The sequence below is a fragment of the Conger conger genome, chromosome 8 (genome assembly GCF_963514075.1).
Source record: "Conger conger chromosome 8, fConCon1.1, whole genome shotgun sequence".
NCBI classification, from domain to species: domain Eukaryota; kingdom Metazoa; phylum Chordata; class Actinopteri; order Anguilliformes; family Congridae; genus Conger; species Conger conger.
The window spans coordinates 38,520,129-38,542,612 of record NC_083767.1 but is presented as its reverse complement, the minus strand read 5'-3'; the positions used below and the strand labels follow the sequence as shown (position 1 = coordinate 38,542,612).

Here is a 22,484-nt window from a genome sequence, read left to right as displayed (position 1 = left end):
CCGAGGTCGGAGAACAGACACGAGTCCGCGGAGACGGACGCTGGGGAGCGCAGAATTCCCCGCCGCTCCTCCGGCTGGGATCGGTGGGAGGAAGGACTGCCCAGCGGGAATAAGCGGGAATACGGGAATAAAGTGGACTCTGACGGAGGTGTGAGCTCCGCAGCGTGAGAGTGTGGAGTCCATCTGCCGCACTCTGCCGGTACAGAACCGAGCCGTAAGAGGTTCTTCAGCAAATAGCAAGCCAATCATACGTAATGAAGAGACTGGTTACTCTTCTTGAAAATGCAAACCATCCTTTCTCTCTCTCTCTCTCGTTGCTTTTAACCCCGTCCAACATGAACGGCAAAGCAAGATTTTCAATCTGGTGCTTTTCTATTCTCCAAAAGAACTTTACCCATGAAACTCACCATCGCCCTCCGCAGCCATGAGGGGTGTTGTTCAAGGTACAATAGGTAATTTCGGACTTCTAGTGGTCAAGAGAGGAATTGCAGCAACAAAAACGTTCAAACCACAACACTGTTTATCCCACACCTTCTCTGCGAACGCGCTGAAGTTGAAACGCCATTGGCTGTGGCAATTATAACCAATTTTAAACCAATGAGCTTGAACTGTTGTACAGCTATACGGGCCCGTCAACTGCATATTTTGAAACCTGAATTTAAGGACTATAAACACAGGCAGAGGGGCGAGTCAACATGTCAGTGAACCTTTTTCAATGATAGGAAGGAATTTACGATGGACTTTTACCAATATTTTTACACAAAAATCTTACCTCTTGTACCTTTAATATTTCCATTTTGCATATTTCAACAAGGACAATTTATTACTCGTTTAACATACCAAAAAGATGGGTTTGAGCAAGTGTGAATGCTGGGGTGATGACTCATTTGCAGGTAGAGGTTGAGAAATGGCAGTATGACTCGGCGGTATTTGTGCTGGAGGGTGCGTCTGCAGGGAGATGGGAGATCCCAGGCATTTAAGCTTGATGCTTTCATCCAAAGCGTAAAGCTAGGTAAGGGACAATCCCCCGTGGAGCAATGTGGAGTTACGGGCCTTGCTCAAGGGCCCAACAACTGCACAGATGGCTACACCGGGGCTTGAACCACCAAGCTTCCAGGTCTCAGACAAGCACCTTAGCCACTAGGCCACAGGCGGAGTGACAGAGTCCACCCGGGATGGGACTACATCAGCTGTACCCTTCACTATACCATGCAACTCCCACCACCACAACCTCCAGCTCAAAGACAGACTCCAGTCCTGGTGGGCTGCTACATCTGCTGCTCCTAGGCCTTTCAGCACTTCAGCAACAAAGTCACGGATTGGCTAAAGAGCTGGCACTCTAAGTCTGATTGGCTAAAGAGTCCACAGCTCAAGTTTTCAAGGTCTGGGTGGGCTGCTGGTTTTAAATGAATCTATGAAAACCTGTCGAAACCCCTACCCTCCATGGTAACCAACCCTGTTCCTGGAGATCTATCGTCCAGTAGGTTTTCACTCCAACCCTAACAAAGCACACCTCACTCAACAGCGAGAGCAGGGCTGCCCAACCCTGTTCCTGGAGATCCACCATCCTGTTGGTTATCACTCCAACTCTAACAAAACACACCTCAATTCAAGAGGTGCTAATTGATGGAATTACGTGTGCCAAATTAGGGATGAAACCCTAATTGGTTACCGCTTCTCCTCCAGTCTAGAGCATGTGAGAAAGGTTGGAGAAATGGCTGAGAAAAACGGAGAAAACAGCAGAGAAAACAGTGACAGGAGAGGAACATCTCCCGTATCAGACAGGCAGAGCACAGACATGCCCGGGGCGAGGCTGTGGAACATCATCACGCCCACGTGTGTACGCCTGCCTGGCTCCTTCCCTGAACACGCCCACGCGTGTACACCAGCCCGGCCCCTTCCCTGAACACACCCACACGTGTACACCAGCCTGGCCCGAACACGCACTCACCTTGCACAAACCTGTCAGTTCGGTCAACACACTGAGGTGTGTGTGTATGTGTGTGTATGTGTGTGTGTGTGTGTGTGTGTGTGTGTGTGTGTGTGTGTGTGTGTGTGTGTGTGTGTGAAGCAGGGGCGGGGAAAAAAAAAAAATCAATCACCCTAAAGTTTGGCAAGACATTTCGAACCAGTTGAGATCTGTAGATTTCGAACTTTGAACATTTATGTTTAAAGTGGGGGAGGACAGAATGACCTTCTTGTAATGTGAAGTCATGAATCATGGTCTACGGTGAATGTACATTTGCTCTTTTGGTCACAGGCAACAGCTTAAAACCATTTTACATTCCCCACTATGGTTGATAATTGGCTAACCCTCTCCAGGTGCCTGGGTCTCTCTCCATTTGAGGTTTTATTTGAATTAGCTTGAGCTGCTGATTGGTTAGCATCAGCCAACCAGTTATTCCATGCGTCAGTCAAGTGTACAACACTGCAAAGGATGTCCAAGACCTTCAGGATGAAACCCCAAAACCTTCAGTACTAGGCTTTTCCAAAAACTTCAGCTTAGTAGTCTCCATCAGTGAGACCAACATTATGATCACATTTTCCTCAAATCCCATGACAGAAATCTTATGTGGGGATTCACGCATTCCCTCATTGAAGTTGTCGCATGGACTATACAGTTAAGGTGCACTTATTCAAGAACCACCAACACATGGGAGAATCTCTCTCTCTCGCTCTCTCGCTCTCTCGCTCTCTCGCTCTCTCGCTCTCTCGCTCTCTCGCTCTCTCGCTCTCTCGCTCTCTCTGTCACTCACACACCCACCCACCCACCCACACGTGCCTCAGGGCCATCAGAAAAAACAGGGAGCTGCCCAGACAAGAGCACAACACTGAATTATGCATTTGATTGGCAGGCGCATTTACATTTCACACATTTGTATTATTTTTAAAAACCAGCAGGGATTCTTGAAAAAAAATGTAGTTTTAATTTCCAAGTCAAGCATCCTCAAGTGCTCATGGGTAGAGCTGGGGTCCCAGCTATGATTTTGTCCAACTAGTCTGTGGCTCCAGTTAATTCATTATGTGCAAGGCAGGGCTTACCAATGCTGCAATTTTAGGAGCATTTGTGCCAACTGGAAAAATAATTTGCATGTCTACTAATTCAGATGCATTCAACTTAAAAGCACATATGCTCCTTGGAAGAAATGTTAGCATAGAGCCCTGCCAGGTTCAATAAGGAAGCACAGACCCTCCAATCTGCAGTGATAGCCAGCTGTCTTTCTAGTTACACTGCTAAGCCTGGCTGTGACACCTGAAATACAGAGTCAGACCCAGGGGCTAGGAATCTACAACACATCTACCAGTGTGTTGTAGATTCATGCAGGGGGGACAACTAGAGGGGTTTTCAGATGCACTGGACACACGACCAAAGTGTGAGCCCTGAGAGGGGGTGTTTGAGTCAGGGGGTCATCCCTGGGACGGGGTCATCACTGGGACGGGCCATTTTGATTCCTGCATCACGGGATCATCCCTGGGACAGGGCGTTTTGAGTCCTGCATCATGGGATCATCCCTGGGACAGGGCGTTTTGAGTCCTGCATCATGGGATCATCCCTGGGAAAAGTTTTTTTTCCAGTCCAGCCTCGTCAGGGGATGAGAGGGGGTAAGCTGGAGAGATCCGCTGGTCTCTCTCATCGCTCTCTAGCGGCAACTACTGGTCAGAGCAGACATTACATTACATTAATGGCATTTGGCAGATAGAAATATCCAGAGCGACGTACAGTTGATTAGACTAAGCAGGAGACAATCCTCCCCTGGAGCAATGCAGGGTTAAGGGCCTTGCTCAAGGGCCCAACGGCTATGCGGATCTTATTGTGACCGGGATTAGAACCACCGACCTTGTGTGTCCCAGTCATTTACCTTAACCACTACGCTACAGGCCGCCCCACAACTGCAGATGCAGGAACTGAGAATATGGCAAACCTCGTAATTCTGAGAGTACATGGTATATGACTGGTGGAGTGTTTTGCAGCGTGGACGCATAATCTGGTCTCATGGACAACAGTCCGAACACTTTTGCATTTAGCTGAACATTAAGCCATCTGTCGATAAAATACAGAGCATTTAGCTCGTACTACAAATTTATTGAATTTATAACAGAACCAGCTAACAAGCAGCATTTGGCAAGTAATTGCTTAACATGTTTAGGAGGTCAGCAGAAAGCCAGCACTACAGCACTACACAATGTTGAATAAAAATGTGTGTGCCAAGGGAGATGTACATCGGGAGATCAGATAAAACAAAAACCTGAGATTTCCAATGTAAAACACCAGAATCTGTCCTCAAACTCTTCACAGTTAAAACCGTTTCGATTAGGCCCCAAACAAAGAAAACCATTGATGAGAATTTAGGCTTTTTTTGTCATTCTGAGCTACAATTTAGTAATTGCCAAAGAAGGATAGGACATGGTTAGCTCAAAACATAATGACAAAACATAACAGTGAGAACAGGCCATTCAGCCCAGCAATGCTCACATTTTCCTACCACTAAAGTGTACCTCCTGCTTAGTTTGCCTAAAAGCTAAGTAGTATCAAGCACCCCCAGTGTTTCTGCCTCCACTACATGTCCTGGCAAGCTATTCCACACAGTGACCACTGTCTGTGTGAAGAAAATACTTTCTAATGTTTGTGCAGAATCTATCCATTGCTAATTTCCATTACCTGCAGAGGCTTCCCCTCCTCACTTCCCCTCCTCACTAAAGGTCTCAATACCCAGCCAGCCTGACGTCAGCGCTGAGTCACGATGACATCATACTGCAGTGCAGCTGGAAACTACAATCAACAACAAATAAATGCAGGCTATTTGTATAACCTTACGTTAGCCAATATATTGTCAAATATACAGTCCCGTGCAAAAATAGTCTGACTATGGCTGAAACACAACTGGACAGTTCTCACATTTTGCCTATTATGAATCAAGAAGTTTTTAAAGCATTTCTTTTTCCAGTTCATATTTTTATTTAAAACTCACTCCAACATTTCAAATAAAAAAAGAACAAAATGTAGCCTACTGAACACAGTTGCTAAAAATGGTATGATCGTATGATCATGAGTCATACAATGGGTTGATTGACCATTGTCTGTGTGCCAGAAAAGGGATTATGATTTCAGAATAAAAGCATCCATTTTAGGGAGTGGTCAGCTTGTAAGTCTGAAGACATAAATATGAAAGGCCAAGCAGCTCTCTCAGCAAATCCGGGATAAAGCAGTCAAAAAGCACCAATTAGTAGAAGGATACAAAATGACTCTAAATCTTGAGATATGCCACGGAGCACAGCTGACTCAATCAAGACCCTCAATCAATCTGGCCCTGCCCAGAGATGACCATGCCCCCAAACCCAGCCATGCCTCCAAACCCAGCCATGCCTCCAAACCCAGCCATGCCTCCAAACCCAGCCATGCCCCCAAACCCAGCCATGCCCCCAAACCCAGCCATGCCCCCAAACCCAGCCATGCCCCCAAACCCAGCCATGCCCCCAAACCCAGCCATGCCCCCAAACCCAGCCATGCCGCCAAACCCAGCCATGCCTCCAAACCCAGCCATGCCTCCAAACCCAGCCATGCCCCCTAACCCAGCCAGGCCCCCTAACCCAGCCATGCCCCTGAACGAGAGGGAAGCCACTTTGAGGTCAACAATTACTGTAAAAATAGCTCCAGATCCACGACACAAACCTGAAGGAAGCCTGTCTTACCAAGAACTACACTCAAGGTCAGAGGAGACTAAAATAGATATTTTGGGTTAAAATGCAAACCACCATGTCCTGTGCTAAACAAACAGTGCACAGCAAAAGTGTAGAAATGTTTGGGAAATCATCTTAAAAAGTGATACCTTAAGTTTTCTAGTTACTTTGGCAAGGATGTTAAACATAGACACAAATAAACAAGCCACAAGACCAAGCATGGGGCAGTGTATTGTATTTAGAAAGGTCAGTAAATAGTCTGCAGACAAAACCTAAACAAATGTGGAATATTTTGTCTATGAGAGGGCAAAGACTAAGGGACTAAGTGCTTTTTTGGCCATTTCTGACACTGCACTTTTAACACCATTATAGTCATCAAATCCTAGCTAACCAAAACCAAGATTCAACAAACATTCACTTTCTGTCCTTGCCACAAGGAGCTGATAATACAATCATAGTGGGGCAACATTGGCTCAGGCGGTAAGAGCAGTCATCTGGCAGTCGGATGGTTGCCAGTTTGATCCAACCCTGGGTGTGTAAAAGTGTCCCTGAGTAAGACACCGAACCCGTAAATGCTCCTGATGAGCTGGTTGGTGCCTTGCACGGCAGCCAATTGGCATTGGTGTGTGAGTGCATGTATGAATGGGTGAATGAGAAGCATCAATTTGGATAAAGGTGCTATATAAATGCCAATCATTTACCATTTACCATAGTGCTTTAGACTAAAACTACCAATCCCTTTAGAACCTGTGTACACGGAGCAGGTATGGAGAAGAATAAAAATAATTAAAAAGCACAAACTTACAGATGCATATGCAGTCACACACACACACACACACACACACACACACACACACACACACACACACACACACACACAAACACACAGCAAAAGCACAAACCTACAGATGCACACATACACACTGCAAAAGCACAAACCTACACACTCTCTCACACACGCACAAACATCTCAAACAAAAAATACTCCATTACAAAGCAATATGTAGCAATTACAGAGCCGGGGAAACTCAGGTGGAGGAGACCCGTCTTGGGTGAGGAGAACAGGGAGGGAGGGTCTTTCACAAAGCAGGATTACGGAGTTAACAACCGACAGCCGAGTAAAACCTGACACAGCTTTTTTTACTTCAGTCCATGACGTGTTTGTATGGTTATAAAGAGACGACTAAATTGAGGGAAAAAGTGAATTTAGTTTTCAGCTTGTTTTTAAATCCAGCAAGAAAAGCCAACATGCCCACACTCCACAGCCCCGGCACACACACACACATCCCAACACACACACACACACACACACACACACACACAGTAAGATCAAGAAGCCCATGATGTGATCATGCAGAATTACTTCACTCCTCTTGCCCTCTCCGTAGCATTCTTCTCCAAACCGACCCCGTCACCAGGCAACCCAGCACTCCTAATATGGCCAGCTGGTCGCTTTTATTTTGAAATTGTGGCCCCGGCTAGTGTCTGAACATTTTGTTTCAAACAGGGGGGGAGTTTACTTTAACTCCCACACCATTTTCAGTGCTGGGGGCTGGGGCAGGGACCTCAGGGAAACAGCCCAGAGCACAGCCTGGCTCCAACTTCAGCTCAGAGAGAGACCTGTACCAAGATTTTAAAAAATCTGACACCTTAAATTCCACTGGCACCATTTCTTATCATTGCAGCTGGTACTATTGACTAGTACTGTTAACACTACTACAACTACTACAGGAACTCCAGGACTGCCTTGTGATATTTTACAGAAGGGCAATTGATGGAGGAGAAAAAAATAAAATAAAAATAAAATAATAATAATAATAATAATAATAATAATAATAATAATAATCTTTAAATGTTTCGCGCCGTTTGACCAAGACCGTAACGGCAAAGACCCCATTCCTTGTGAAGAATGAACGCGGGTTAAAATATTTTGCTTTAGAGATTTCAAACTAATCCGTTACACATGCGCATACTTTTCAAATGCCACCTTGCAGACACATACGTTCCTTGGCAGTTGGCACAACAGCACAACAGCCCAATTTGTCATTAAACCAAGGTTCAGCAATCGTACAGGGTGAAATCAGGTCAGACGGCTTAAAAGCGCTCGGCCACTTGCTGAAACAACCAAACAGCCGTTCAGGACGACATCACCGTTCAGGGTGTACTAATCACCATTAGGCAGTGGGGGGTGGGGATCCAGGTGTCATGCTGGTTACCAGACCACCAGAGAGAGATCGCATTTTCAGATGTCGATGGATGCGGGGCCACAAGCTGAACGTGAACACGCAGCGATGCGTTTCTCTTGATATCACTCAAGTCGCAATGGAAGCTGCATGGCTATCTTCCGATTGGCTGTTTAAACACGAATGGAGTTAAGTTCAGGTCTCTGTAGTTCGTAGAACTCCAAGAGAGAGAGAGAGAGAAAAAAAAAAAAAGGCTAAAAGAAAGCCGATACTCGGCTTTGCAGCGGCGATTGTTTCTGCGCTCAAAAGATATTCCATAATTGCAGTTTCGGTTTATCGCCCAGCCCAACTCAGCACTTTCGCGGAGCACAAAGCAAAACAGCCGTGCTGCCGTAAGCTCTCCGAATAAACCAGCAATTAGCGCAGAGGCAGGTCGAAGAACGCGTGATCAATATTTCAAAACAGGCATGCTTCTCTCCAGCAGATATCATCAGAACTGCTGCTTTTCCACCCTCCCTTTACCTGGGAGACAGGTGTGAAGACAGTCTGGCCAATCAGTGGCACTAATTGTTCAGCTAATGGCCGGGGAGAAAAGAAAACCAGGGCTGGATGTGGATTTGAGGGCCAGGATTTGATCCGTGCGCTACGTCAGCCCCTGCGATAAGGTGCGGGTGGCCCACAGGGGACAGAGTCAGGGGATTTTTGAAATGAAATGAAGATGGTTTGAATTTCATTTATGGAAATTACTTGCTCTCGTTCAGTTGGTGGCATTTAAAACATCTGAAAAACATTTGCACTTCATATGGAACAGTAAAGGAATATGAGTATTATACTCTGGTTGTACTTGCACCACATAAACATATTGCATTGAAATACTTTTTTTCCCCCAATTTCGTTTAGGCGTTTCAAATTTGGCCGCAAAGACTTGGTTGTGGGCCAAAGCTCTCAATCTGGTGTCCCTGTGCCTTTCCCTGTCTGGTATGCATAATATTTCTATTATTTCAAAAGAGTTAATAAGCCAAATATGGCTGCACTAAATCAACCATTTCTATGCATTATAGAAACAGCTTACAATGTTCATCTATGGCCACAGGTTTCATGCCTATTGACATCTGTGCTCACAGAACCTACCTGCAGAAAGTCACATGAACTGACCTCATGGGGGCGCTACAAAGGGTACATTTTAAAAGCGAACGACACGTGGTTTCCCCAGACTGACTATGCTGCCAATGGCAGCGTCCAAAATCAGTCCATCTTCTTTTTTTTTTTTTTAGCTTTTATTGGACAGTATAGTATAGAGACAGGAAGAATGGGGGCGAGAGAGAGGGGAAAGACATGCGACAAATTGTTGGATGGTCGGATTCGAACCGCGGACGTTGCGGCTCGCAATGAGCGTGCGGTTAGTGCTCTACAGGCTGCGCCACCGAGACACCCGAGCCCATGGCATTTAACACAGGACTGCATCACTGGCTTCAACGTAGACCCCAGCTTGGCCCCATTAGCCACCGTGAGATTTACCCTTTCATTTATCAATGTAGCGTCATAAATACACCACAGACAAAACTGGAGTATCCTCCAGCATCTTAGTTTTTTGTAGTCGCCCCAACACAAAGCAAGAAACAAGGCGTCCACAGTCAGTTTGGGAGCCATTTTAGATATAGGGTGAATAAGAACACAATGTAAGAAAACATTAAGATCTATCAAGAGTTGGTCGTAGTGCAGCTTGGAAGTCTTAAGATTACTGACAGTGCACTGCAGGGTCCGCTCAGTACCCACTGCTGTGAGGGTGTCACATTACATTACATTCACGGCATTTGGCAGACGCTCTTATCCAGAGCGACGTACAGTTGATTAGACTAAGCAGGAGACAATCCTCCCCTGGAGCAATGCGGGTCCCAGTCATGTACCTTAACCACTACGCTATAGGCCTCCCCTGGCAGATTAGCCAGTCAAATTTCTAAACACAAAACGTAACTGGCTGCCATGCGACGCCGCTCACTTCCATCCCCGTCAAGCTGTCCGTAAAAACAGAACGATTACATTCAGGGTACAAGATATCTCGGTAGGTATTTCACGTATTGTGTAATATGGATCATACGGCCGATTTGGTTGTGTAATCGTTTCAGGGACCGTTCAGAGCTTGCCCAGTGGGTCTCGCCGTCAGCGTACCCGCTTCTGAAGTGGAGAAAGAAATGTAGTATCTGCAAGAGATACGCTTATTCTTGGCATGCAAGTATGCGCAGTGTGTGTGGGAGGTGATAGCCCTCTGCCTCTGCAAAGTGCTCTTAGCAGAGCAGTGTGTGTGTGTGTGTTGTGCGTGTATGTGTGCGAGAGGCATGAAAACTCAAGTATTTTTGCTAGTTACCGCTCTTAAAACGGTTTTCCGAATCAAAATGCTCATGTTCGGAACAAAAGTCCGTACTGATATGGTAATGACAGAAGAGCTGGTGCACCAGGTGCTAAGCGTAAAACAGCGTAAACAGATGGCGCACAAACGTATGTAAATCAGGTATGTTAACATGCTAACATGCAAATCCACATTCACCAACGGCCGTCGAACCAGACAGAAAACAGCGTTGTGTACCATATTAAAGGCCACCCTGCCGCATCACTGAAGAGGGAGAGTGTGAGAATGATTTGTTTTCACACCAGCTAAATGTCATCCTCGTTCCTGCCGCGGTGATGAGGCCTTTTCTCGCCAGAACCGCAGTCACCAACACGCAGATACGTGGCCAAGACCAGCTCGCTGCGATTCATACGAGCACTTTGCTCTCAAAAAGGGCAGAAATACTAATTATCAGAAGAAAAACCCTAAAACGCAGGACTGGCAGCCAAAAATCCAACACTAGGGTTACGCCCAGCTGAATGCATCCGTGCGAGCTCGCCACTATTGGGCCAAATCATAAAAAGAGGTGCTAAATGTTGTGAACTGCAGTGCGGTTATATAATGTACAATTATGAGTGTCCTTGTACCTATTTACAATGAACCACTTGAATAAAGTTTAAAGAGCATATGAGCAGATTGCCCATTAGCAGGGTAGCTAAGTAGGAACCTTCTAGAAGCACCTCGGAATTATTTTGTGGAACAAATCCTTTCTGTTTCCACAGAACACAGCCGTACAGGGGAAATAGGTTGGAGAAACCTATAGCTTACTTTCCAAACGCGGATATCCGTACTCTCGGTTTTTGTAAAGGCAAACAGAGCACATTGTTTACAAAACTGACGGTACGGGACTGGCAAAGCAAATGCACGGTTTACAGAACTGAGGGATTGCCAAACCAATAGACAGATTGCATGAGAGTACAGATTTCAGCTTTACATTTTTTACATTTCTTTTAAACTAGGGTGATGGTAATAACACGCTCACTAAGAGGACTGTGGGCAAAAATATTCTGCTGAAACCTTCAACATGAACAGAAAACTCATTCTGTCCACCAATCACTGCTCACGTTTGGCCCCGTCTGCAATCTCTGACCAATCACTGCTCAAGTTTGGCCAGCACTGCAACATTGTGCACAGTTTGTATTTACAAACAGACCACTGATCCCGGGTCAGTGCGTAGCAGGATGGGTGTTGATGTCGGGGTGGTTTTGGATCCAAACTTCACGAGTGGAGTTGGAAGAGATTCTCCTCCACTGTTTGTCTAAATGGTTTGTCCAAGATTCCTTGTGAGTGTATCAGCTAATCCATGAAAATAAAACATCTTCTTGCAATCACAGACTGGATGTTTACATTCTCACAAGGTCAGTAAGCTAAGGAGGCGGGTAAATACACAAGCCCTCAAAGAACACGCAATAAAACAGCTTAACACGGTCAGTCCTACGAAGCAAAGACAACTCCAACATCAAACTCACTGCAATTTGTTTAGGAGTTGGATCATGGCTGTGGCAGAGCTATGTTGCATAACGTTAGTCATTTACCTGATGCTTGTATCCAAAGTGCCTTACAGTTGATTAGACTAAGGTGGGGACAATCACCCCTGGAGCACTGTGGGGTTAAGGGCCTTGCTCAAGGGCTTAAGCAGAGACCAGCGTTTGGCTGAATGCAGCAGAAGCAGATTTAAGCAGAGACCAGCGTTTGGCTGAATGCAGCGGAAGCAGATTTAAGCAGAGACCAGCGTTTGGCTGAATGCAGCAGCAGCAGATTTAAGCAGAGACCAGCGTTTGGCTGAATGCAGCAGAAGCAGATTTAAGCAGAGACCAGCGTTTGGCTGAATGCAGCAGAAGCAGATTTAAGCAGAGACCAGCGTTTGGCTGAATGCAGCAGAAGCAGATTTAAGCAGAGACCAGCGTTTGGCTGAATGCAGCGGAAGCAGATTTAAGCAGAGACCAGCGTTTGGCTGAATGCAGCAGAAGCAGATTTAAGCAGAGACCAGCGTTTGGTGGAATGCAGCCGCAGTAGATGTAATTGATAAGAGTGGGCGAGCAGCATGCCTGCACACACAGACAGAGAAGCGGGCTCGGTGAATAACACTTCGGGAATGGCGGTGTGTGGAAGCTGGGTGCTCAGCTATGTGCGTTGGAGTAAGGATGGGCAATATGGAAAAACCCACAGGAGCACAGAGAACCGTGTGCACAGGTCTGCTATTTGGAGCATGGAGTAGGAATTTTGAAAACCTTCCAAAAAAAACCCCACTCTCCAACATTTTGATTTTTTTTTTTTTCTTCTCAATATCAGAGCTTAGATCCAAGGGCACTCATGAGAACTTAAAACTTTGGATCACAAATAAAAATAAAAATAAAACTTTTATTTTGTGCAATTTCATTACCACATTATTGATCCAAAAAATATCTGGAATCATCCGAAACATTGTTTTTTAACTGACTGTGAGTAATTATGTGCATGTATTTGTGCCGTTCGATGTGCAGTCAGATTCACAGGCTGTGCTCATTGGCACAGTTTAAAACGGGCCTCCGAACACCACTCTGTTACCATGGAGCTGCCCTAAACGGATCTGGAAGAACAACGTACCGTCTGAGATCCACCCATAAAACTGCAACGCACGCAAATAAACAGAGCCTCATGAAAACAGAAGGTACATTCGGGTTCCACGCTACAGCAATTCTCCAACCGGTAAACAATCACAGAGACATTAGCCCAACAGACTGCAGATGAGAGGACCAGCAGGCATCCTGCAGGCTGCCTAATGCACTTAGCCGCAACGTCCCTGCACACTGTCAGCCCTGATCTAATACACTCCACAGCACAATGCCCTGTTTCCCTTACGCAAACCACATCACGCCCCAGCTTAGCACCCCACCGCCCACACCTGACCCCGGCCCCCGGCCGGCCGTAGCCCCAGCCCTGGCCCGGAGTGAAAGTGGAGATGGCAGTTTGTGTAAAACAATCCGCACTGCAGGACAATTTTTCTTCAACAGCAGCCTAAATATTGACTCGTCATATTCCTGTAAACACATTCCGTTTGTTTTCCGGGCTCCAGTGGTCGCGCAGAAGGCCCGCTGTCGGCCGTTTCCCGTGCAAGTGTTGGGAACGCAGGAAATTATTATTTAATTTAATTTTTTTCAGATTTTTCCCTTTTTCTCCCAATTTAGTAGCCAATTGTACCTCGTCTGATTCAATTGAAGGTAGTCGCATTAGATGTACCGCCCGTACCCCGTCCCTCGGCGGCCCGAATGAGAGCGACACGCCTTCTTCAAGCCGTCTCGTCTCGTGCCCGTTGCCGTGATTCCGAGGCGCCCAAGGTGCTTATTGTGCGCCGATCTAATAACCCTGCCAAGTCCCTCCCTCTGGAGCAGCGAGCCAATTATTGCTGCCCCACGTGAGCCGGCCAAACTTGGCTTTTGGCAGGACCGAGAATCGAACCCCGGTCCCCGGTGTGCAACTGCAGCAAACTGCAACCGCATGTCTGCTGTGTCTTAGCCTGTTGCGCCACCGCGGCTCCCATTATTAATTTTATTAAAGAAGTGCATGAATAGCTCGTGTCTACAGCGCGGTGGGTTACGGGGCAGGACGGACCCGGTCCGCTCCACGGACGGCTGCGGAGGAGTCTGGTGGGCCGCTGAGCGTTTCTGGGGGGGGGGGGGGGGGGGGGTGTGTCTGCTCTACAGTCTCTCTCCTCAGGTCAATTCTGCACATCCTCATAGGCCCAAGGCAGTGACGTCATCCCCTCCCACAGCGACCACACAGCTCAGGATAAAGGACACGGACCTTCTGCTTTGTATTCCTCCACGTTTCCTTTATCACACTTACATTACATTATCATACACACGGGTGGCCTGTAGCGTTGTGGTTAAGGTACATGACGATCCCCGGTGTAGCCACAATAAGATCCACCCAGCCGTTGGGCCCATAAGCAAGGCCCTTAACCCTGCATTGCTCCAGGGGAGGATTGTCTCCAGTCTAATCAACTGTACCTCACTGTACATTAATGGCATTTGCCAAATGCCATTAATGTAATGTAATGTAGTATACACTTGTATAGAGTGTTCTACAAGGAGTGTTTATCGTTTGTTCATCGCTTCATTGTGAGAATGGCATGCGGCTGTAATGGCCGATTGCCCCTCGGGAACAGCAAGGTTCTCTGGGTCTGTATAATATGCGCTCCGCAGAACTGGAGGATGGGGCAGGACATAGGCCACGCCTGAGTTAGGCGTCCCAAACCGGGAGTACGAAATAAAAAAATTGGGCAAATGGTGAGAAGTTGCAGGGAATCGCCGAGAGGCTCTCCCCGATGCTAGCGGGACGCCGACGTCACCGCGGTCTCTCCCGCCGACCGTCCTGACGCTGGCCTTCGATCCCCATGACTCACCGGTGACTCACCCGCTCCCGTTTCAGCGTTTATCAGACCCTGCCTTGTGTGGGCCAGCGATGAGCAGGGACACTGAACTGGGGGAGGCTGCCGAGTCTGAAATTAACATGAGCTGAAATGCCTAAAAGCTAGGGAGAGGTGAATTACAGAATGAGGTGATCAATTGTGCTGTACATAATAAAAACACTGCTTATTTCTTTCAGGTAAACATCACTGAACAGTAAGATTTCTTTCCATTTTTGTTTCAATTTCTACTGCCAACAAGGTCAACATTTGCTGATATGTATAAACAAGCGTTTTACACACAGACAAATGTTCCAAAAAAGAGTTGAAGCTTGTCCTAATTTCCAAAAAAGAAGAGAAGAAATTACGCAATCCCACTGTGCGGCACAAACGCTTCTCTCCAGCAGAGCTCCAGTGAGACAGTCAAGTCCCTGAGACCCGCACCACGAGACCCGCAGCCCGAGACCCGCATCCCGAGACCCGTATCCCGAGACCCGCACCCCGAGACCCGCACCCCGAGACCCGCACCCCGAGACCCGCAGCCCGAGACCCGCACCCCGAGACCCGCACCCCGAGACCCGCAGCCCGAGACCCGCAGCCCGAGACCCGCACCCCGAGACCCGCACCCCGAGACCCGCAGCCCGAGACCCGCATCCCGAGACCCGCATCCCGAGACCCGCACCCCGCTCAGCATTTCACACTCTGCCTCACAAGACCTCACACGCCCACCCCTGCACAGTGTCAGAGTCACGGTTCCCAGTTTCCTCAGAAGGACAGTATCAGAGAGATCACGTGGTCAAAGGAGTCTGACAGAGACACACATTTTATCCGTTTATGTGACTTTTCTTTACAGATTTGTTCCAAACTCCTCTTGTAGCAATGACCACATGAATAAAGAGGAAAAACAAATGAAAACAGAAAACCAGGATGAACAGTCTTACCTCGAAGGGTGGGGGGGCGGTAGGCTGGAACATATTAGGCGGCAGCCTAAACACAATCATGTAAACCCACAGGGAATAAAAATCACCCACTTAGCAACTGTAAAAGCAAATGTGTCTCGCAAAATTCTCTCACCATGCAAGCATCTACAGACGGGGGGCGGTTATGGTATTTGCGGTAATTTGTTTAGTGTTAAGCAACAGACATTTCCCGGTACCGTAAACTACTCCGGCCTCTCAGCCTGCAGTCTGTCTACGGCACAAGAGTCCCAGCTGATTGGACGCCAGAGCTGTCAATCACAGGACACCATGTAACCACGGTAAGCCACTTTAGAATGAAATCACTTTCCTCAAAAGGCTTCTGAGCAGCCTGGATGTCAAGTCATGTATGACTACGGTCCCCTCTTAACAGTGAAACTAGCGGTCGTGCAATGAAACATTTAAACTGCTCTAACGTGCCACAATTGAATAAGGGTTTGCAACACTAAGCAGGGAACAGAACTGATATCTCAGACACTGAATCTGAACTAGCATTGAATCTGCATGTATTTAGTCAACATGCAACTCTAAATCCTATGGAAGGGTGAATTCAACCACGACAGGAACATTACGAATGCTTGAGTGTGTCACAGCAGTCCGTATCGCTGCATTATTAGTCTTCTGTGCTTTGCAAAGCAGCTAAACCTCGGAGGAACCATAATACAATATTATTCAATTACCATGCGAGTGGCTTGGTGGGAGCACAAACACACAAACAAAAACAAACTGTCAGACTGACAGCATTTCCATAAAAGCATAACTGCACACGTGGGGATCATTGGCTACGCTCAGCATTGCAGTTTTCCCACCGCAGTCATTCCAACACGGGGAAATGACTGCGCTCAACCGGCAAAGGGGATAATGCACCAGTCATGTTTCAACCTGCTGTGGCAACAGGTTTGGGACAGCACTGCACAAACACAAACAAGCAGTTTGCCCGAGGACTTGAGAACCCTGACAGTCTACAGACACGGAGACGGGGGAACATCACGGCCATGGCGGGACGCCATCGGACAGCAGTCCTCCACAGACGCTCTTCTCAGGAGTTAAACGCATTTCAAAGCCCGTTTACTGAAGCTGATGCACACAGGCGTCACGTTTAAACAATCCCTGGAGCAAATCAGGTTAAAGTGCTTTCGCCCGTGACTCATGCGTGTTAACAACGTGCAGTCTACTACAAGCGGTGTTCGTCATGCTCGTATTATAGACTATTATATTATATTATATCACTGAAGCCCTTAACCCTCTGAAGAGCGGGCTCTTTAGAATGTTCTAAAACTCCAATGATTTCTGTTACCGGTAGCGATTGTTGCATCGGCATTAGAACGTGCGGTCAAGAACATGCTAAATCGTACACGGTGGGCAGCACAATTCATTAGACAGCGACACATTTTTGGTTATTTTAGTTTTGTACTCCAGGACTTTAAGTTTGATACAATGACAAGGAGCTTGAAGTGTGGACTGACTTTAATTTGAGGGTATTTTCATCCATATCCAATGACCTGTTGACCGCTGTCCAATGAATTATGGAGCTCACTGTATGTGTGATCTTACATCTTAAAGGTTTAAAATGCGTGCTTTAGAAGTTCTGTCGCTCTCCTTCCATCAGAAAGTTTCTGGCAATAATTTCCTTCTCAGTTTATCTCTGATTGGCTCATGTGTGCCGCTTTGGGCGTGGTCATTCGTAGCAGTTTTGCGTGTGTATATTGCATTGGCCTATTCCTGTGTTGTGATTGGCTGTACGTGTCGTATTTCTCTGACTGCGGATGAAAATGGACAACTGAATGGAAAATAATTAATCAAAAGTTGTTATTGTCACGGTTACAAACTGTACCATGAAAATACATCCCCTATTTTTTCTGATTCAGGAAATGAGCATGATGAGTACACCAATAATGGGGCCAAAGGTATTTTTCCGAGTGTCAATTCTGACTTTCAAAAACGCCAATCGGTACCAATCTGTAGATTATACAGTTATATACAGGACCACAATTATCAGTAACAACAGCTACCTGAAACTCTAATAATTTACTGAAGCCAAATACTATGTTTCAACCATGGCCATATAGAAGATCTTTACCTGTTCACGGACTTACCACTGACGGTCCAACACAAACAGACGGACTACCAAATAGGGCAGAATCAGACAGCCCCCACCTACTGTACTGGTGCAGGTAATTAGTAAGCAAAGTACTGACCATTTTTCAGAACAGCTCAACATGCAACCGCTGTTTAAACCGCTTTAATATCTGCAACTCAATACACACAAGATCACAGTTGAAATGGGCACAAGGTACAACTTACTTTTATCGTGAGCTGGGTCTGATTATAGGCCAGTGGAGTGAGACACTACAATAAAAGTTCTGCCTTATAAGAAAATGCTAAGGTATCCAAATAGTGTACCAACTAAACCAAGAGAAACCAAGAGGATGTAACAAAAACGGGCACATAGGAACCATGTCATTTCAGTTCCCCAGTGACAGTTCTGGAAAAAGTTCTTTCGGTCCAGAATAGGTTCCTCTGGTGGAAAAGGGCCACACACCGCACTAGCCACAACGCTGAGGAATTTGCATATCAATTGTGCTGGGAAAGGTAAACAAACCATCTTTGCCCTGCACTAGACACCAAATATATATATACACATATTCAATGGACGCGTGAGAAAAGCAAACATTACGGAAAAATGTATCAGATGAAAATACGACACTTGGACCGATGGATGTATTTCCAGAAAAACAAGGACTTCAGCTTGCTGGATGGGTGTGTGACACTTGCGGCTAGATTTATTTTTTCACGTTTTACAGTTGAGATCCATGCACAATAATCAACTCCTTACACTACAACCTGGTGTTCACAGCTCATGTAGAATCAACAATCGATCTGATTGCTTCAATTAGCGGAGTTTAATTGAATAGCCCATGTGGTTAGCTTGTGCACAAATTGGTTAAACTGACATTTCAAAGACCTTTCCATTCATTAGCTACATACAGAGAGCGGTTGTTACCAAAAACTACATGACAGGTAAGTATACAAATCCAAAACAGCTGTTCTCTGTATATTAAGTGGGTGACCGTGTAACGGACCCTGAAAAACATATGAAGCCAATAGTTGAGGTTATTTGGGATGAAACTCAAAATAACTTAAATTCAGTAAGTTATACTACTAACCTTCTCAACACGCGATGCACGTGAAAAACCACCGGCCAAAGAACGAGAGAGCTAAACATTTGCATTGCGTGATGGCAGACAATCGGCAGAGAATTATTGATTTTTATTTATTTATCGATAAGCCATCATGTTCGATACGATCAGGACAAGAACTTAATCGCAAAGGACCGTCTGCCCATCACGCTTCCCGTGTTTATTCCAATTAGTACTCGAAATACTAGTCCACTTCTGGTCTATGTTGGCTTGCGCTAGCTAAAATAGCTAGCATAGTCTACCGTATAATAGCTAAAATCGCGATCTGGCTTATCCAATGCGTAACGATGTCGTTTTGGATGTTAATTTAGCTATATCATCGCTGGTTTGATATCTAACAAAACCTTCCACAAAACCGCGAACAGACACAAAACAAAAACGTCACCAGCTAGCGAACTTAGCTAACCATTTTATTAAGCCTAACTAGCTAAATAAGCGGAATTCCTTGGATGTTTTCATAAAAGGTTTCCCTCCCCAATTCACATTAGCGAACGCAACGTTACACTGCGGCAACGGGTTAGCTGGCCATTTGGAATTAAGATCTCATTTTACGTATAAAAATAGCTAATATCCCCCAACACAACCATGCGTCAATCAAACCGTACACTCAATTTTAGGGTACCCAAGATCACAAAACAAGCTAGACGACAGGCTAACCTCTAGTAAGATAGTTAACCAACTTTTCTCCTGCTCAGATTAGCCTACGTTAGCTTGGTACCTAGCCGGGATAGCTCCATTGCTAGCAAGCCAACTACTGCGAACTACTTGCAAACTGGATAACTTTCCAAGCTAGACTAGCCAGCCTGGTAACTTCCAGCGTCTCTGTTCTTAGCGTACTGTTATCTAGCTATGTACATGAAAATAGAACATATTTAAAACGAAATAGCTAGTTGTTTAATAGCGGAATAAGCAGCAACATCATTTGGGAGCTTAAACTGATGTTGGTTAAATTAGCCAACGTTTTATTGCGAAACTAACGTTAGCCATAGCGTCAATTCGCTGCTTAGCTAACGTTAATTAGCTAGCTAGCTAGTCACAACTCGCATCGCAAATCTGTGCATGACTTTGCTAACTTAGGTTGCTGGCTAGCAATGAAAAACATCACCCACTCACTTTTACTGTAACGTTAGCAAATCTGAACAATGCTCGCAATTTCTAAACGCAAAACATCTGTCTAGTTTATTAAAACCCTTCGAATACTTAGGCTAAGCGCGAAACAACACAAATAAGCATTAAAAAAATGAATGAGTTTAATAATACTTACGAGCAAGAGAAATATGTCGCAGAAATCGAAATACGCACGCCGTCTTTCCACAGCAACAGATCTGAGAATCCCGTGTTTTTTGTGCAACGTTTGTGGTAAGAAAAAAATTATTCGTCTCCTGACTCAAAATAGGATCCAAAACCAATCTCGGTTTCTCCACTCCTCACAGAGCGCCAAAACAATCACCAAACTTCCAAAGGTGATTTTTTTACTCCCCAGAAAAACTGTCCAAACGTTGAAGTGCCACCCAGATTATCATCGGCCCTTCCTTTTCCCGGTACTGTAAGATAAATTCCACTTGAATATTTGCAAATATATCGTAACAACTAGCCAAACAACACAGACTGTTCCTGTAGTCTACCAGTCTTTTAAATCTTTCGGCAGCACAGCTTGGAGAGTTCTGGGCCTTGTCACTAGTTGTTCAGTCTACAATTGCATCCGGGTCGTAATTTGTTGTAAAAGTTGGGGGAGGTTGTCCCGTGTTACAGTTTATCGAAACAAGAATGTGGAACTTTGCTGTTTTCAATACCATTCTGTTTAATCGAATCGTTTCATCGGAACAAAAAACATTTTCAACATAAAAATGTTGAAATTTGCTCACGTGCAATAAGCATACGCTATACTAAGAAAAATCTAGGCTATCTGCATACCAAATATTAAATGATGCCAAGTTACTACTGACTTAGATGGTTCACAGAAACTAAACGAGACAAATTCCAAAACAATGCCAATTGCTATCAACGTTTCCCTACATTCTTTTAAGTAGTTTAAAGCTACTTTGTGTTTCATTTAACATCTGATCAGTTTCTTAAAACGTTGCCACCTCAAAGATACGTCCGAACGTTCGATAAAATGAACGCATATACAAATCTTTCTATGGCATAAACTACTTTGGTAACGTTACCTTTTTTTTTCTTCTTTAATTCTTTATTAGTCATGTGCTAACCGTTTGAATTTAATAAACATAAATAGGCCTACAATTAGTATTATTTTATATAAAACATCAGGGCATCCGTTTCAGTCTGAGCTGTCATTTAAAGTGATGAGCTGTTAGCAGGACTGTAAGCAAGTTCAAATGACACAAAAAAAAAAAAAAATCCTGTAGCCATTACTTGTGCAGGTTCTGGATGTGAGATATAATGCCAGGCCTTTTGTGATTACTGAGCTCACCAGTGCTCTCTTTCTTCTTAATGATGTTCCCAGTTGAATTCGGAAAGATAGAAAGTCTAACAGACTCCAAAGGCAATCAAAAGCCTAGAATCAAAACTAGACAGGGGATGCTCTACTGTACCTGCACAAAGGAAGCAAATGAACACACCTGACTGATTAGATACACCTGCAAAGCCATTTGTGCCAAACATATGTCCTGAAATAAGACGACAAATAAAAAGTCCTGTAATTTCAACGTGGTGTAACCAAAACGAATAAAAATACCCTTTAATAAAACTTAAAACTGCAATATAACCACGTTAATGGTTTGATTACAAATGTAGAATTTGTTCAGAGCCAAACCAAGATAAAAGTCTGTCCAAAAGATTATGGAGCTCACTCTATAAGCACATTGTATACGGTTTATGAACATATAAAGAGTATAGACTCAGGAACCTCAAACGTTGTACGGATGTTTCCGAGGGCCCTGGGTATGTCCTGATAAGGTTATGTCACCCAGGACCAGGCCTCTATTTACAATCTTATTCAATCCAGGTGCACAGTTGAGTTACATTATAAATGGCACTGGCTACCTAATGCTTGACAATGTTTTTGGCCAGTAATTAAATACTATACCATAGGCTTTCTTTAACTTTGGCAAAAAGCTGGTTTGAAAAATACAGCTCAACAATGTTATGTAATTTCTCGAAACGTGTGTGGGCGCTAGGAATAGAGGATCAATCCGATAACCTTTTTGAAATGTAGCCTTTTTACTTTCAATTTTGCAGAATGCAACACACTTAATTCTTCCCACTGAAACACCTCCACAGTCACCTCTCATAGTATGCATGCTAATTCAGGAACTGGCGCTGACTTAAAGGGTGTGATCACAGAAACTGACACACAGCACCATTTAAAACTGGAAAGACTGTAAAATTAGACATCTGAACACAGTTACTTACACAGACAATCAATTATATGTGCTGGTGCAAAATGGGAACACATACATGAATACACGGCTGCTGTCTTTTTGTATCTGCGAAATGCCACGCTAAAGTTGTGTTCTCACCATTGTGGCTCATATTTTAGTACTGGATAGTAAAGGCACATAATTAGTCATCGGTTGGGTGTGACTAGGCCTTTGCTGAAGGGATTGTGCCAACGCATGATGGAAAATTACTGTAGACAAGCATAACCACAAAAAACGTATTGGATTTTTTGTTTTCTTGGGAGTGCACTGAAGTACATGTTTATGCGAC

At 45.1% G+C, this 22,484-nt stretch overlaps 1 protein-coding gene across 1 annotated transcript in view; it reads right to left on the bottom strand.

The window, feature by feature from the left end:
* The window catches only part of LOC133135886 (fibroblast growth factor receptor substrate 2-like), a 29,263-nt gene extending 8,762 nt beyond the window's left edge, over positions 1 to 20,501 (bottom strand). The window contains exon 1 of the mRNA XM_061253221.1: positions 20,077 to 20,501. The gene's annotated coding sequence lies outside the window, so the exon portion shown is untranslated. The remainder of the gene's footprint in view (positions 1 to 20,076) is intronic.
* Between the last annotated feature and the right edge of the window lie 1,983 nt (positions 20,502 to 22,484).